Raw genomic sequence first — 13,058 nt, forward strand, 5'->3', positions numbered from 1 at the left:
CTTATCAACAGCAGAAGCAAGAAAAGGTTTTTCTAGAAAGTGTTCTCAGTGTGTCACCTTACACAGGCTGACTCAGAAAATCTGCATTATGGAAAAGGAAAACCAACTCTGAAAGGAGTTCCTGTCTGGTTTGGTAGTGTAACTTCTTTATCAGTGTACATGGATTATGGTCCTTCCCACCACACCACACACACACTAGAACAGAATGGTACCTCAAGGGAGGATGAGGCCTCTAAGCCATCTATGTTGGAGCAACTGCAAAGGCATGAAGGGAAAATCTGAGCTCTAATGATATTTTAAACAAACATAGTTTAATCAACCAAACTTCATCCTTCTTGACTGTGGCCTATGGATTTCCCCCCCCTTGTTGTATTAGCACCCATTTTGTGATGTTGCACAGCAAACTATGGCACAAACCTAGGTTACCTTTTGTTTATTTATTTGTAGTCATGCTGCCACAAAGGACAAAAAGATAAGAATAAGCATCTAGGACAGGGATATATGAATTGTTTCTTTTAGTAACTGAGCCAGGTTAGAAAATTTTAAGTGTTACCCCTTTAAATATTTGTAAAAATAAGGTCATAAAGGCAATGCTCAGGCTACTTAATTAATTAGAATAATTTTACAGGTGTCAGACATTTAAAGAAATTAAGTTGCTACTAATCAAGTTGAATATTCCTGGGTACCTGCTTGCTGAGGAGACTGTTAAAAAACTACACACCAATTGAGCAAACCAATCTTGTTTTTTTATTCCACATAAGCACTACCCAGGTCTCACACCCTGTACATAGCAGAACAGTCACAGACCTCAAAAGTTATCTATGCCATGAAATCTCTAACTTCTTTTGCTTTGCATTTAAAATAGAAAAGCTAAACACAAAGGAAGAGAAAACAAGGTATCAAAAATAAGGAATGAGGAAAATATACAGCTGTTCAAATCCTCTACCTGCTGCTCACAAAAGTATTTGTTTAATTTTCTAGAATATCCTGGTTGTCTTAATCCATAGGATGTGAAAACCTGACTAGTTCCCTGCTTGAATTAACCTATTTCTTCCAGTTTAATGCTGTTAGAAGCAGAGTCTGGACTAGGTACAGCCTTAACATCCAAAAAATCTCTCTTCAGTCAAGCATCATTTTTCAGAATGAGTATAAGAGGAAAAGGTCAGCAAATTAATACTGATCATGGTCACAGTCTTAAAGAAAGCAAAGAGATCACTTTAGGTTCAAAATAATTTCTACCCTGTAGCAAACACTGGCTCACAGAATTGTGCTAATAGGACTCAGTTGCCAGTTTACACCTGACCATTGAGAAGCTAAATAAAAGCATTAGCTATTCGTCATATCACACACTATATTTATGGTTTTAACTTGTGGTAGATAACTTAATATTAAATTACAGTCACAGAAAAGAGGAGTAGGCTTTCAGCCCACATGATTCTTCAAATTATCAAATACTAACAGATAAAGCATGAATAAAAGAACGGAGCTTTTACAGAGTTGCTTTCTATGCTAGAATGTTGTTTTAACAGATGAATAGTTATAAGAGGTTTGGCTAAATACTTCAAATGCATTGTCCTTCAGCTGAAAGAAGATAAGCACCTTTAACTTGAAGTCATATTCTTTCCTGCTAACAACAAACAAAATAAATAAAGCTATAATCTGAAGCTAAGATACTATTAGTCTTCTACTGTTTGATCTATAACGTGCACATCGCCTATTAAAGCAGAAGGGTGATGTAAATCACAGCATTTTACAGGCAGAACAATTCATAAGCAAATGTCCATTTGTAATAATTTCACTTCACACTGATGTTCCCAGTACACGATGGCTGTTGCAGCCTTATTTTCATGAGGACTCGCAAGTCAATACTTCTCCAATGCCAGGAAACAGGCATTTTCTGGCAGAGTGGAGGGAAGAGGCACAGCACAAGCACCCAGCTAGCTGACAGGGCTCTTGGTACATGGCTTCAGAGTTCTCAGCACACAAGGCTTTGCCCAAGTGGCAGTGGCTGGACATCTTCCAAAGATCAATGGCTGAGGGTGGAACTTGCCAAAATCTGCACAACAGTAACACTTCCAATCACAAAATCATGCTTGATATTATTCCACTGCAACCTGGGACATCATGCCTATGCTCTGGGTACAGTGGTAAGAGAAAGACCTGAGGCTCTGAGGAACTTTTACTCAGTATGAGGTAGTATTAGTCCTGAATAAACATGGCAGATGGTTCTCCTCTTGCCTTTTATGTTGAAAGTGAATGCTGGGAGCAAATTATGTATATGAAGGTTACAGATTTCAGAGGCAATTTTCTATTTAAAACCAATTCTGAGTGTTCAGTATTCTACATAAAATAAATTTTGTTAGCACATATGTGTGAGATTATAACAGCATTTCAGCTTCTGTAAAAAAAAAAAAGTGTTACAGATATAGAGGGAAAAAATCATCATGTATGGAACTTGAAAGTACTTCTTAGAGAGGATCACTATCTCAAGTTCAAGAGCAATCAATATGAAAATGAAGGCACTGCGCCTAAGGCCAGAGCTCTAGAAACACCAGAACACATGCCAATTAACTCTAAATGTCTGACTGATGCACAACCCCAAACTGAGTTTCACCTTTTGCTGCGGGAGTCAGCAGTATACAAGAATCTCTGTGACACTGCTACAGCATCATAAAGCAGGATGTGCAAATGATCTTTGAAGTCTCCAGTTACAGAAACAAAAATCCTACAGCTGAACATTTGTCCTTTTTTAATTGTACAATATTAAACTTCAGAACTTTTCTTATAAATACTTATTTTGCATTTGAACAGTATTAATAAGGACCTCTTACTGCACCTAACACTGCAATACAGTAGGATACGTCAGTTATAATATAAGCATTTTTTGTGCACCAGCTTACTCCCTCTTTACATGCCTCTATTCTCCCCTTTTCCTTCTCCCACCTGCAGTAAGCAAAGCATTGCCTGGGCAAAATGAGAATGGCTGAGGGAAAGTTTTTCTACACTAGTTCATAAAGATGGATTTAGAAGCAGACTGGAGCTTCTCTTACAGTGTCACAAAAGGAAAGAGAAAAAGCAAGGAAAGGAGGAGCTACCTGAACAGTGCATGTACATTTCTCCCCTCTTCCCCCCACACCCGCCAAACTTAAGAGACAAAAAATGACAATGAGTATGTGAGAAGGATTGGGAAATGGAAAGGATATGAGGAAACTCAGGGTCTCCAAACCACAGGAAGCAGTGGCCAACGGCAAGTAACCACACACAGCGCTGCCACAGAGAAACAGCGAGCGCTGGTTGGCAAGCACAAGCAGGGCCTGACCCCTAAAGCAAGCTTTACGGTAAGTGAAAAATTCCAAGTGCTTAAAGACTGAAAAAGAGAGAAATAGCCATAAAACATGAAAAGAAGAATAAGAAATGATGAACAGATTTACTTGAAGTCAGGGATATTTTCAGGTACTCTTTCATCCATGCCTGTTAACTACAGATGTTTGAGAACCTAACTAGTTAAAGACCATCACCATTTTAAACAATGACATTAAAACTCCCAGTTTTACCGATTACTTTCCTCCAACTTCTTGAAGAATCAGCTGCATGATAAGATGGCTTCCAAATAATGCCTGAAATATTATTCCTAGACAAGACAGGAAAAATATTATATTCTATTACCCTGCCATAAATATGACACAATTTATGTAGCCTGTATCACAATGTTATATTTAAGGCAGTGTGCCTGTGTATTTTATATATAAATATATAGATATTTAACATGTCTAATAAAACCATACATATGTATACTGATTATTCAGTTTCTCCATTAACATTCATATTAAGACCCAGTGGACACAGTTTCAGTTAATACAAACAGAAAAAAAAGCAAATCATAAAAACGTTTTAAAACTTGGATGGGATTATTTGTGACTGTAAAAATGGGATTGTACAAAATTTGGATGGGATTATTTGTGACTCTGTATCCAAAGCCCTGAGATAACTACATTTTAGATTAATTTGACCATTAACTTGCAAGAATAACAGTGAATGCATTCAAAACAGTATTAGTAGAAGAGGGTAGTTGTGTCCCCTTCGCAAGCCCCCTAAATACAGTCAAAATGTTAAGAGAGATGATGTGCTGAGCAGATGCTCCCTTAGGAGTTGTGCTGTTCAAAGTGCTGCAGTGACCCAAGGCTTTCCAGACAAACACCAAATACACAGATATACGTACACACATACTATTGCACATCATGGAAATCAGACACAAAGATCGCTCTTGCAACAACACAACAGAAAAGGAAAGTTATTTTTCTGAACGTCAGCTGTGCAACTGTCAAATTTTAAACTAAGACAACACAACCCTATTTTGAGTAGTAACACGAAAGCAAGCAACTGAGAAAAACACAGTATTAATGCACAATGAAACGTCAAATAATCTAGTTCAAGTCAGACACTCCCTGCAGCAAGTACAAATTTTGAGACAACTGAAATCTTAGTTTGCCCACTGAGTGTGAACATTTAATCCATACAAGTATCAGTGCTGTCAAGAAAAGGAAACTCATCACTCCTTAATGTCTTTATACAGGGTTCCAGAAACAGGGAATTTATTTCACCTGAAGTTAATTAAGAGCTTAGTCTGAGACAAAAAAAAAGCTTGCCAAGAGAGATAAACTCTGAAACACTCCCAAAACTTAGTGAGACTCCCACTGAACTTTTCCAGTAATTCATTCCCCAGTCCAGGGAGGTGCATGAAACATCACCATCTTCATGCTTCTTACAAGTTGGGCTCCAGGTTTAGAACCCTGAAATAAAGATGGGTGGCCAAATATCAAGTAGCAATACATTTTTCAGCTGGACTGTTGGCTAATTAATTAAGGGCTTTCAGACTCAGGAGGACAATCCTGAAATTAATCCAGATTCAACGATACTCAAACATATAGTTTGGATAAACAATAATTTCCTGACATTTCAGATTAGTTTCAAGAGGAAATTGAAGAACTAATGTCTGTGATAGCATAGAACACCTCAATTTGGTTTATCTCTGGGAAATCAAGTTGTTGGCAGTTTCTAGAATAGGCAAACACATTCTTGAAGCCTCCTGCAATTATGCAAGCATCCAATAAAAAGCCCTAATACTTTACAAACTGTTTATTTTCAGGGAGACATGTATCAGTAAATTAAGTCCTTCAATCAGTTTGTGTGAGTCACTACCCTTACTTTTCTATAGTTAAGCACTACTGCCATGTTATCACTATAAATTTATCTAAGTGACTGCATTGACATCATATTACAGGTATGGAAGTGAAAAAGTACCAGAGCAAGAGTTAGACATGGCACTTTGCACTGCTAGTCATAAAATTTCTATATTTCTTAGGTGGAGAGAACTATATAGGCACTATCTTTCCAAGTCTTGACTCTGAACAGCAAGAAACAGCTCTTTCACAATAGTCTGCAAATTAGCAACATAGTGCACAAAATAGCAACAAAAAATTTTAGGGAGGGTGAAAAATAATAAGGGCACCTAAATAATCCGAGATACCCTTGGTCACTACACAGATTGGAAGCATGTGGAGAAACAGGCGAAGTTCAGATCACACTTCAGCAGAAATAAGATTTCCAGATACGCTTCTCGAGTCTAACAAGCAGGACACATCTTGCATGGGGAAGAATACAGCACAGGAAGACAAAAACCAAGAGATCAGTGTAAACCAGGGCCTGACCAACTGCATACAGAAGGCTGCAGAGTTTTTCCTGCTAGCTAAAGACAGGCTTTTGGAAAGTACTGGGGACTCATATTAATTAAATCACAAAGCCAATTCCAGCCTGAGAACTTATTCTCCCACAGCTGTTTTACAGCAGATGGATTTAGGGCTGGGAATAACCTTTGCCTCTCAACTAACTACACTGTATAGTGGCAAGGGTAAAGTTAGCTTTTGAGAGTGCCTGTCCTACAATCAGAGGATTATCTCTCATTCTATGGTGGAAGATGCTATAATTTATCTATTTCAATGTTCATATTTCTTTCTTATGAACAAAATTTGGTTTGTATAAAGCTAGTTCAGCTTCAACATTCAGGTACTTTTATTTAGGTTTATAAGGCTGAGAATTTCCTTGCTTTGAAATGGCTTTTTAAAATACAAGGATTTGTAGATGATGACAAATTCATTGTGCAAAATCCTTTTCTATAAATTTACACAACTGACCCCTTGAAGCCTCAGAATATAAAAGTTTTTTCTTCTTTTTTTTCCTCTCCAGACCTTCAAAAATTCCACAGGCCTCTTTTTTGAACTCTTTCCCTTATTTATAACTCTCTGTAAAGTGCAAATATTAAGGTACTGGATATAATATTTTGGTACCACCATATTGTAGCATCACACTGATAGCCAAGCTAAAGAAGCTTCTTAAATTGCTCCCTGGCTTTCCTTCAAGTTACTACCCTGAACAGTTTTATATTTGCAACCCATCTATGCCCAGTTACCTTCCATGTAACAGCATTAAGAACATGTTTTGTTCTACCATGAACACTTCACTAGGCAATTTACATATGACTATCAGGCAATATGACAATCAGGTAATACTGATCTAACTTGATTATTAACTAATATCTCATCAATTTTAGACTCCTTGAAAAATAGTAGAACTGCTGAGGATACTTACCAAGTGAAAATTTTACATCATTCAAATGCTTAAAAACAATATGAAAAAGCTTTGAAACTGTAGAATTCTTAACTTTCCCATAGAGCCAAAAATAATCTCAGTCATCAACTATAAATGAAGATTTGCAAGATGGGTTTTTTAAAACTACTGTATATAGTCTTTGAGGTATACAATGTAAATTTAAAGAAGAGAAGTAGCAATTCAAATAGCTTAAGGAGGCCATAATACTTTCCAGAGAAGTAAGATGCCTGTCAGCCACAGGAAGATTCAGACCTACCACTCATGATATTCTGAGACCTCATTTACACCATCTTGCCTTTCCCTGCAGAACATCAGGATATTGTTGTATATGCAAAGAAAGGAGACTGCATTTCCCCCACCTAGCTGCACACATTCCAACATTAAGTTGCCGAAGTCTAAACTCCATCTGTATTTAACAGAGAGACAGGGATGTACCTCTGCAAGGAAGAATTAATTTCTTCTGCCTGAGGAGAGGGAAAATGGTCTTTCCTCCTCAACTGCAGCCTTTTACTGAGACTTACAGATAATTACCTTTCGAATTTTCACACAGGTTAGATGAGAAGAATGCCACACCAAGACCTTCTACACTACAGTAATTGTGAGTGAAGTACAACACACTAAAAAAGAGCTCACTCTGTTGGGGAAAGCTCAGAAGTGAGCACAGAGTTGCCGAGATTGACAAATTTTTTCTGCCCTAAGCAGTGGATGGAGCAGGGCTTCATCTCTCATTACCTGTTTTCTCCTAATTTGTTCATACAATTCCAAAGCTTTATGTATCATTATTTTAATTGGGAATGGCAAACTAATGAGCAAAACTTTCTTGATGGTCAGAGTGCTGTGTAAAGAGATGCATGGAGAGAAAGTAAACAATTCAAAGGGATTTTATCTTCCAATGTCTAAGACAATGCTGAAAAAACTGTAAAACATAGAACATAAGATTCTTACAGCATTTTTCACTGCAATTTTGGATTATTCTGTTTAGGTATCAAATTTATTTGAAGTTGGGAAGTGAAAACTTCCTATCTTAGGATGTAACTGTAAATAATGGCACCACTAGGTTGAAAATATTCTCCTATCAAATCCTTTTAAGGAAGGTGTCTAGCAGCAGATTTCTGCTGCTAATAGTTTGAAATTGTACCAAAATTGGCAATCTTGATTTGCTGTTGTACATCAACCCCCCCATTACCAATGTGTGTGTGCATATCTGCATGAAAATATGTACAAAAATACCCTGAAAAATAAATCTAAGTCTGCAGCCTAAGCAAAAATTTTTCAGCTTGCTTTCTGGAAGCACAAAAAGTAGGTCAGCACATATTCCAAAATAGCACATCAGCACTGAAAGAAAAAGTAGTATATCTGTACCTTTGGACTTTTTAGCTCATCTCTTGGTAAGGGGAAATGGAGGATGAAAACCTTTTTCTTATTTTACTATATATACAAGAAAAAAAAGCTTATACTTAAAAAAAAGCCCCCAAATAAGCCACCTACATGGGTAAAATGTTGTCTGTTTTAATCAAAGCAAAACAACATTGAGTGGAACCATTTAAGCTTTATCTAAATATAACCAGGGAAAAGCCAGGATGTTTAAAATGTGTTTAAAATGTTGTACTGAATATTTATCACATCCTGTTCCTTGCACATCTTGTTCCTTATATCAAAAACCTATCTGGTAAAATATTTACTTTGGAAATAATAGAATACTGTCTGTGATTTTGTTTTTAATCTTGTGAGGATTTTTTTTTTTTTTGAGCATTTGCTGTTGCAATAAGAATTGCTGCCTATTTGTGATATCTTTGATGCCAGGCACACTCTTAAAGAAAAATATTTTCTTTTATTTATTCCCCACCCATCCCCATTTTTAAGAAACCAGAAAGCTAAAGGAAAAACCAAATTACTTAAGCACTCACACATCTTATAGCTATAGAGATTCTCTAAGAATTCTTCTGGAATTAATATTGACAAACTCCTTTCCTGAAAAATTACAGTTTTGTAACATAAAAGGAAAACCAAAATCCACTCTTAGACAATATTCAATAATCCTTATCAGCTCTAAAATATCACATGATTCAGGTCAGTATCAATACTGTTGGCTTCAACATGATGCATGATGCTGATATGCTTCCCAGAACAGATTTCAAGCTAGAACACTGACATATTTAATTAGGAAAAAATTATATTGCCTCTCTCAAATTCCAAGTGTCAGTCTCCATTCGGATCCTTGCACTAGATTAAAATGAATGTTTGAAAGGTACTGAGCATTGGTAGCACGACCTTTTAAGTTCAGTGATTTCTATGCAACCAGCAGGAATGCCTAAGAATAACAAAACAAATCTATTTTTAGTTCTTCATTCTCTGGGGCTTTTTTTGCTTGCTTTTTTTTTTTTTAACTACTGCTATATTTCTGTTCCATCTCAATTCTTGGGCATTTAGCTCTCATTTATTTTCCTGACCTATTTAAATATCTCTTTCTCCAGTTTGTGAAGTACTATAGCCCATGTATATATGTACATATTTTAGGCAGTTAGAGAACTGGATCTTCCACAGAGCCAGGCCTTCCCAGAAGGGAAATCAAAATGGAGAATTTCCTGAACCTACAGCTACTGGGATCTGCACTCTCCTTTCACACTCAGTAAACCCATGCTTGCTATCAGACCTTAAGTAAAAAATAAGGACCTTCCTAGGTAACACAGGCTTCACAATTAATTGAATTAAGAAATTATGGAGTTTTTAAAAACTCTGATAAATGAAGCCAAAGTAGTAAAAAAAAAAAAAAAAAACCAAAAAAAAAACCCCACAGTTGAACTTTTATGTCCTCTGAGGTCTCTACCTTGCAAAATTTTAAAACTCTAGCCTAGCAAACAAGTGCATAACAAAACACAATTAATTGCATTCCTAGATTACTGCCAGATAGCTTGTCACATGCCTTGCTGGGTCTAAATACAGTCTTCATTTGTTACTTCTAAAAGCCAAAGGCACAGAGCTAATTGAGTTCAATCTACAGCTCAACAGATATACTATTAAAATATCATCAGATAAAACAAATAGCATAAATTTACAGTGAAGTATTAAAATAAATAAGAGAAAATAAGGTAGTTGTATTTCTGAGTAGCAACGGATATTATCTCCCTTCTCTCTAACACTCTCTTGTTGAGGCCAGCACTGTCATCCTCCAGAACCTGAGAGATCTATGGGAAGATAATAGGTCACACATTCATCAGTCTTCAGTACTGCTAATTTTTCTGACATGCAACCAGTGTGATTAAAAACCAACACTGCTCTAGTTAAATGAAACTAAATCAGTTCCTCAGTTCCCTGGGAGTTTTTCTAAACTGTAGAAGAGATTTCACAATAGCCCATTATGCCATTTGGTCTCATCTCCTTTTAGAAAGTAAAAGCCCACAAATACGTTTATATATTCACATCGTTCCTTCTTTGAGTTCAAGGACACTTACAAGTCACCTGCTAATATGCCAAATTTGTATTCATTGGAGTGGGAAGACTGGTGCCATGAGATACCATTTCCACTCAGAAGCAATTAGCTTAACTGCTGAGAGGGTGTATCTTCTCAAACTGCTTCATGAAGGAGAAGCATAACTATAACCAGTTCTCTGAAGGCACAGTAAAACAGGTAAACTAATCCTGAAGTGGTCAGATGTAGTATTTTCTGAGCTTGCTTAAACCTGGAGGTCTTAGAATTACAGTTCCAAGGTAGTCTAGGAAACAGCTCCTGCATTTCCCAGCTTACCAGCCTGTTATTCCAATAGCTGTACTTTTCCAGACCAGAGTCACCAGGCTCTCATTCCCTCCTGGCTCACGTGGTGCAGTGATACGTGCTCAGCCTTGTGTCTGGAGCACTGGAGATCGTGCTCTGGACTCCTGGAGCTGCACTGCTCTACAAGAGGTAGATATCTCCCTTACACCCTTCAGTGACTGTCATGGGAATTTCCTACTGCTCCAATGACACACCAGGTTGAAACGGGACATGCTGCTCTGGAGATGTGTCCTAAGCCCCACCTCGAGCCAAAGCAAACTTACAGATTTGGCCAAATGGAGCTATCTTCATGTCCGCTATAAGATCAACATCTCATTGCATAGAGGAAAGCTTATCTCTAGGCAATGAAAATAACCATCTTCACAGTGATCATAAAGGTCCAGAACACATATCGCACATTTACAGATCTCTGTGCTCTACAGACTAAATGCATCCTTTTACTTGCTTTGATTTGCACTGTCTTGGATAAAAACCACACTACATCAAAATAAAATAAGCACCAATATAAATGGCTTTATAATAATTGTTCCAATGTACTGAAAACCATAATCCAAAAATCTAGGAAAGCTGAAAGATCTGTATTTAAGCAATCAACAAAGAAAACATAACTATTGCATTGAAAAGGCTGTGACCCTGTCACGAGTCTTTACAGTACTGCTCTTTAAAAGCAAAAGAAAATGTTTCACCCCACATTGAAGTAGAATTGGGAGCACTATAGAAGCCAGCACTCCAGGAGAAATTCTGCTAACAATGAAATCTGATGCAGATTATAGCCAATTACACAGCAAAATTAATTGTCTCCAAGAAATCTTATTTTTATAACAGAAGGACTGAACACAACCTAACAGGAGTTTAAAACCAATATAACCCTCTTTCTAGTAGGAAAAAAAGGGCTTTGTTTTGTTCAAAAGGACACTGATGTACTCATGTTGCTGTATATTTTTCCCCTGGCTCCTTGGTATATAAATGCATGGCAGCAATTGCAGCTATTTTGTATCCTTTAATTAGTACACGTACAAAATGCTTGTTCATCTGTTTTCCAGCAATGTATCAGCATTTACAAAACCAAATATAGCCAGCTCTTTGCTATAAGGAATTTCAGCCCCAGGAAGGCTTTAACTAAACACTTGCACTGTATCAGATTCATTAAAAGCCACAGGTTTCTTCAGCTCCTGGTGATGGCTTGCCAGTTTTCAACAACATTAAGACAAAGTTTCTACAAATACCTGTAGTAAAGTATGCACAGTCTCTTGTCACATGTGATGGTTTTATTATAGCTCTATCATTCATTTTTAAACTCAGGCCGTAAGAACCCAAAACTTGCCATTGCCAAATATTTAAATTTATGGTCAGAATCTTTTTTGGTAAGAACCACATATACATGAGCTTCCAAATACCAATCTGCTTGTATTATATTCTTCACACCTATGCAAAAGACTTTTAGCTACTTACTAAAAATTTTAGAATAGTTGCCAAATCTATTAAAAAAAAGAAATGCATTAATACCAAGAATTTATTATCAGTCTTACCAGAAAAATCTCATGTAAATCCATAATGACTGGATAATAAACGCAAAATCTTACCTTTCCCTGAAGCAACAGTTTCCAGCAGTGATCTTTCTTAATGCTTTAATTCTGCAATGTAATTTTCACAGTTTTCTGGTTCAGGCAGAGATGGGTTAACTGCAAGCAGTCTGGATGCTATCTTGCTTGCTTCCTGGAGATCACTGTTTTGCTTTGTGAGCCATCACAACTACCTAGGAAAAATAACAGCCAATCCTCAGTCACCTGGATAATGTGATATATCACTGTTCCCAGATTAAACAAAAGGTTTAAAACAAATCCATGTCTTAAAGCATGATGTTAAAATTTGTATTTATCTACCAAACATTTCATAACAGATGCTATTAAAATAATTATTGCATGCTTTCTTATCAGTTCATGTTCTTGAATAGAAACATAAAAGAATAAAAATTTATATACACATGTTGTAAATTTTTAAAATTACAACTTCTCTTTACACTGACAATATGAACTATAAACTAGACTTGAAACTAGACCTTGTTTTTGTAGATTTTTGGTCAGAAACTATAAGCAACAGCAAAAACTGAGTTATACTGGATTTCCTTGCACAGAAGTAAACAGAATGGTGCCTATGGGAAAAAAATTGCCGGAAGCAGGAGTGCACTTTGGTATCTATTTGGGTATAACAGCGAGGTCCCTATCAGAACAGGAAACATTATATTCCTGTTTGGTGCAAATACAGGCTGCCAAAAGGCTCAGAAGTTGAGACTACCACCTGCAAAACCACAGGCAGCAGATGCAGATAGCACACTTCAGAGGGAGAGCACCGTCCCATGATGAGTATGCCTGGAGGCCCATAATGCTGAACTACCAAATCCAAGTTGAGTCTTGTTACTGTGAAGCAGCCTGAGTATATTCTCTGTGAGCTCAAGGAGTGATGAGTAAGACACCTTCTTTGCTAACTTGGACACGAAGTGCAGTTACAGAGGGCCTTTACAACCAAAGCACTGAATATCTCCAAGAACAGAGACACATTTCTCTGGACAGCCACAGTGCTGTCAGAGCAGCCTCTTCAACAGTGTATCTCCACCCAAGTG

General features: G+C 37.0%; 1 protein-coding gene across 11 annotated transcripts in view; it reads right to left on the reverse strand.

Moving 5' to 3' along the window:
- Positions 1-13,058, reverse strand: part of FRY (FRY microtubule binding protein) — a 221,956-nt gene that overhangs the window by 181,218 nt on the left and 27,680 nt on the right. For all 11 annotated transcript variants that reach the window (XM_085579499.1, XM_085579492.1, XM_085579463.1 and 8 more), the window contains one exon: positions 12,022-12,194. The gene's annotated coding sequence lies outside the window, so the exon portion shown is untranslated. The remainder of the gene's footprint in view (positions 1-12,021; positions 12,195-13,058) is intronic.

This window comes from Lonchura striata, chromosome 1 (genome assembly GCF_050655825.1).
Source record: "Lonchura striata isolate lonStrDom1 chromosome 1, ASM5065582v1, whole genome shotgun sequence".
Classification (NCBI taxonomy): domain Eukaryota; kingdom Metazoa; phylum Chordata; class Aves; order Passeriformes; family Estrildidae; genus Lonchura; species Lonchura striata.